A 6093-nucleotide genomic window follows, 5' to 3' on the forward strand; every position below is an offset into this window, starting at 1 on the left:
ATTAGCTGGATAAGACTAATGAATCAGATCCCCAGAAAGGATAATCTCCTTAAAGATTAAAAATCAGCTTTTAAGACTGATATTACTCAATCCTAGAGATTGACCTTAAAGATTGAGAATTCAAACTCATGGAATTCAATGATATCTAAACTCGAGCTTAAACGAAAAAATATTTTGATCAAAATTACAAACCGATTTGTTTTCTGAAAACCCTATTTTCAATGCGTTCATTACCATTGAACGTAAAATCCTAGGAATTCACCTGGAATTCATTAGGTCACCTGAACTAAATCGGGTGTCAACCGTAAGAACGGTGGTTGCATAGCATGGTCAGAGACAGGACCTTGTGCCAGACCGAAAAATCATAGGATGATCTTTACTATCGCTCCTACCAAGGATAGTTCTAGCATCCGACACGTTAAAAGACCATAATCATCTGCATGTCACGGGACATTGCCTTAAACAGTTGCTTGTTCAACGCTTTCCTTTACAACCGGACGGTAGTTTGCCGAAAGGTAATATACGGAACAAGTAAACTGGACGTGTTGCTTTCCAAATACAAGGTTAGCAAGTGGGTGACACAAAACCGCAAGTTTTGAGCTAAAATTTTCAAATCTGAAACCCACCAAACCCACAAAAATATTTTGCAAACACCGGTAAAGGGTTATTCCGGAAAACTTATCTAGGGTAAAAACTAGATTTAATTTTCAAAAGATCAAATGTTTTCATAAAGATCCAATTTCCTTAATGGATCTAAATTTTTATAGTCATGTGGGACTGTAAACCATATCGTTACTACCATTGTTTATACCGCCGTATAGAAATCACTGATGTACAAAGTGTGAAGAATAAAGAAGTGATTCTAGTATTTCAAGACGATATTGCTTGAGGACAAGCAACGCTCAAGTGTGGGAATATTTGATAATGCTAAAAACGAACATATATTTCATAGCATTATTCCTCAAGAAAGACAAGCTTTTAGTTGCAATTGTTCTATTTACAAGTGATATTCGTTTAAATAATAAAAGGTGAAGACAAAAGACAGATTCGACGATTTGAAGACGCAAACGACCAAAAAGCTCAAAAGAACAAAAGACAATCAAAAAGGTTCCAATTATTGATAAGAAACGTCTCGAAATCACAAGAGTACAAGATTCAAAACGCAAAGTACAAGATATTAAATTGTACGCAAGGACGTTCGAAAATCCGGAACCGGGACTAGAGTCAACTCTTAACGCTCGACGCAACGGACTAAAAATTACAAGTTAACTATGTATATAAATATAATATAATATATAATTAATTATATTAATTATATATATATTATATATATATATAAAAACCGTCGGCAGCCAGAAACTCCAAGGGTGTGAAATGAAAATACCTCTCCGCGACTCGCGGAGTTTGAAGGCCTTTTTGCCGCGAGTCGCGGAGCCCCAAAATTCACTCCTGGCTATAAATCAACCCGAATTCTGATCAAAATGAACATCCTATTTTTCTTCTCTTCATACGAAGTAATATTTATATTTATAATTTATATTTTAATTTTAATTATAATTCTAATAATAAGGGTATGTTAGCGAATGTTGTAAGGGTGTAAGTCGAAATTCTGTCCGTGTAACGCTACGCTATTTTTAATCATTGTAAGTTATGTTCAACCTTTTTATATTAATGTCTCGTAGCTAAGTTATTATTATGCTTGTTTAAAACGAAGTAATCATGATGTTGGGCTAATTACTAAAATTGGGTAATTGGGCTTTGTACCATAATTGGGGTTTGGATAAAAGAACGACACTTGTGGAAACTAGACTATGGGCTATTAATGGGCTTTATATTTGTTTAACTAAATGAAAGTTTGTTAATGTTAATATAAAGATTTACAATTGGGCGTCCCTATAAATTACCATATACACTCGATCGGACACGATGGGCGGGGTATTTATATGTACGAATAATCGTTCATTTAACCGGACACGGGAATGGATTAATAGCCACTAGAATAATTAAAACAGGGGTGAAATTACATTCAAGGGTAATTGGTGTAATTGTTAACAAAGTAGTAAAACCTTGGTTTACACGCAGTCGATAACCTGGTGTATTCATTAAACAAAGTATTAAAACCTTGTTACAATTCGAATCCCCAATTAGTTGGAATATTTATCTTCGGGTATAATAATAATTTGACAAGGACACTTGCAATTTATATTTATGACTGATGGACTGTTATGGACAAAAACCAGACGGACATATTGAATAATCCAGGACAAAGGACAATTAACCCATGGGCATAAAACTAAAATCAACACGTCAAACATCATGATTACGGAAGTTTAAATAAGCATAATTCTTTTATTTCATATTTAATTTCCTTTATTTTATATTTAATTGCACTTCTAATTATCGCACTTTTATTTATTGTTATTTTATTTAATCGCACTTTTAATTATCGTACTTTTAATTATCGCAATTTAATTTTATCGCATTTTTATTATTCGCAATTTCATTATCGTTATTTACTTTACGCTTTAATTTAAGTCTTGTATTTATTTTATATTTTACATTAGGTTTTAACTGCGACTAAAGTCTTAAAATCGACAAACCGGTCATTAAACGGTAAAAACCCCCCTTTATAATAATAATATTACCTATATATATATTTGTATTTTTATAAAAGTAAACTAATATAGCGTTGAGCTTTGTTTAAAGATTTCCCTGTGGAACGAACCGGACTTACTAAAAACTACACTACTGTACGATTAGGTACACTGCCTATAAGTGTTGTAGCAAGGTTTAAGTATATCCATTCTATAAATAAATAAATATCTTGTGTAAAATTGTATCGTATTTAATAGTATTTCCTAGAAAAATAATAGCTATTTTATATACACCTCGTTCGACATCAGTTACTAATATTAGTTCTAATTATAATAATACCAAAAATAATAAATATTATAATAATATTAATACTAATAACTATTTAATGATAATAATAATATAATTTTAACAATAGTAATAATAATAAAATAACAATTTTTAATGATAATACTTCTTATAGGTAATGATAATAATAGTAATAATAATAATAATAATTACATAAAAATTATAAAGGCGATAATAACGACGATAATAATAATCATTTTTAATAATAATATAAAGATTCAATTGACTATAACTTCTAATCTGTTCATCGAAACCATTCGACATCTAAATGAAAAGTTCTTAGTTTTTCGCTAGCTTTCCAACGACATGCATATCTTATACCTTATCTCAACCGCATATGTAACTAATTCAGGATTCAACATAACCTATCTAACGACAATATCAAAAAATACAAGCATGCATAATCAATGGCGGAGCCAATATGGGGCTAAACGACTAAACTCCTCATGGAGTTTAGTATGAGTTTAGTATGTAGGGGTAATTACATATTATTAGTTTCTCCGCATTAATTATATCTATCTATTTTATGTCCGTGAAACGGAAATGCTTATATGATAACTCGTCCCAGTTCCCATACATAAATGTTTGGTTATATTATTTGTTTTTTTTTTTGTTTTTTTTTTTTAAATCTTCAATTTTGTTCCATTACGAATCATCTTGAGTTATTATCGTTATTGAAAAAGGGCATACGTTAATTTACCATCTTCATTAAAAAAAAATTAACATATTAGTTTTAAACTCTAGACTAATAAGTTACTATCTAATATTACTTTGAATTAACTTAATTAACAAGTTGATGTATAATTAGTTTTTATGATTTTAATCTTTTTAATTATTGTTGATTAGAATTAGAATTAAAATTATTGGGTGCATAACAATTTTGCATCCCCTAACTTAAAATCCTGGTTTCACCTCTGTGCATAATCCTATATACTCGAGCACTAGTCAGGGATACACTATTAATATATAAAAGTTAAGTTATGAGTGCTCATGTATCAATATTGAGATTCAATATTGCAGGAAATGTACGTAGACGCAACGGAGATGATAAACACTAGATTGCCCTCACGAGCATACCTTCGAACCATACCCATAACCTCCATAGCTATAGCCCATAATTTCCTTAGCCCTATCCTACTCGAAAAACCGGTTTTTAAAATAATGCGCTCATGACCTCGTCGTAGTATTTTATGTATAATACTAATATTAATAATACTAATAATAATAAGATTTATAATAATTTTTAATAAATAAAATAAATATTACGGAGTACATGTAATATTAGAGAGATAGAAAGTTGAGAATGATTTTAGCAACTAGTGCGATCGAGCTTTTAAAAGGGTTTGAGCTGCACCTAACCTCCATGCACTCGCATGGAGAGTGTGCTTGTAAATCATGCACTCGCATGAAGTTAGAATTAGGACAAAATGTTTTGTTTTTGTTTACCGACACCTTTTTTATATTATTTATATATATAATATATTTAATTCATATAATTAATTATATATTATATTATATTTACGTTCATGGTAAAAATATAATTTTTACAAAAATGACACGGTCGTGGTCTCACGACTCATGTATCACTTTCGGTTTTTCGATCGCACTTTCGTACGTTTAGAAAACTAGCCTTTTACGTTACGCGGCGTGTACCTTTAATAATAGTTTGACTTATTTATCAATAATTTACCTTATAAAAATGTAACTTTGTAAAATTGAGTGTTGTGGTCATTTGCTTTTATAAATCCGTGACTCGTTGTTTATTAAAATATATTATTTTAAACTAGGACGTTTTATGACTAAGTTAAAATATATAGATATATACATATTTAGAATTGTAATTTTGTATTCAAAATCTTTATTTAATAATATAACATTTAGTTTTTCAAAACTATTTATACTTCAAAGTTTATTTTTATTTCGTTTAGAAAAATTAACGCGTAACGTTTTCATTTTAAAATTTAAATAGATACTAATCGTTTTAAATATCAATTGCGTCACTAGGCGAGTGTTACTACCGTGTACTTGATTTGAAAATATATATCTTTAATGAACTCGTTTTAAATACACGTTACTACCAATATTCCAACTTATGTTTATTTAATCAAAGGCAGTTTAGATAGACAAGTCTTATTATATCAAAAAGTGTTTTCGTACAGTTGAAAACTACATCATTTGATTACTATGAAATTCCATCGATAAACATATGGAACCAAATACTATTATGTAAAGTATTTATATTAAATACATCGTTAACGTTATCAAGTTATAATATATACACATATTCATATATAATCATTTACGTTCGTTTAATGGTTCGTGAATCATTGGAATTTGGTCGAGGTTAAATGAATATATGAATATAGTTTCAAATCTTTGAGAATTAACTTAACAAACTTTGCTTATCATGTCGGATTAATATAAAGATAAAGTTTAAATTTGGTCGGAAATTCCCGGGTCGTCACATACGTTTCTCAAATAGCATACGTCCGTTAAAAGGCTAGCGCTACTAGCTCGGACGGGGATGTCAAGCCCTATAGATCCATATACAACTACTCGCGCCCACCAGTTCTTATAACCGGCAGTTACTAGTTACCAAAGCTAAGGGATTTTCGGTTCAAACTCGTTGTAGAATTTAGTATGTACTTGTGTCCATTGTTTTTAAAATAAATTGCATGTATTCGCAGCCCAAAAATATATTGCAAAAAGCAATTAAAAAGGGAGCAATGAAACTCACACAAAATCAGTTTTAGTATTTGTATCCATTTAGTAAAATAGATATAAAAGCATTGCATATATTCTCAGCCCAAAAATGTAAAGAGTAAAAGGGATCATATGAAACTCACTGTTTTATATTGATATACAATATTGCAGGAAAGCACGTAGACGCATCGGAGATGATAAACACGAGGTTTGATTCACAAAAATACCCCCGAACATTACCCATAACCTCCTTGGCAATAACCCATAATTTCCTTAGCTCTAGCTCGCTCGGAAACTCGTTTTGAAAATTACTTGGATAGCACTCCGTCGTAATATTTTATGTACATTATTATTTTTGTATCGCAAAAAAAATAATAACACTAATAATAAAAATAATAAGATTAATAATAATCTTATTAATAATAATAATAATAATAATAATAATAATAA

Source organism: Rutidosis leptorrhynchoides, chromosome 3 (assembly GCF_046630445.1).
Source record: "Rutidosis leptorrhynchoides isolate AG116_Rl617_1_P2 chromosome 3, CSIRO_AGI_Rlap_v1, whole genome shotgun sequence".
Lineage (NCBI taxonomy): Eukaryota > Viridiplantae > Streptophyta > Magnoliopsida > Asterales > Asteraceae > Rutidosis > Rutidosis leptorrhynchoides.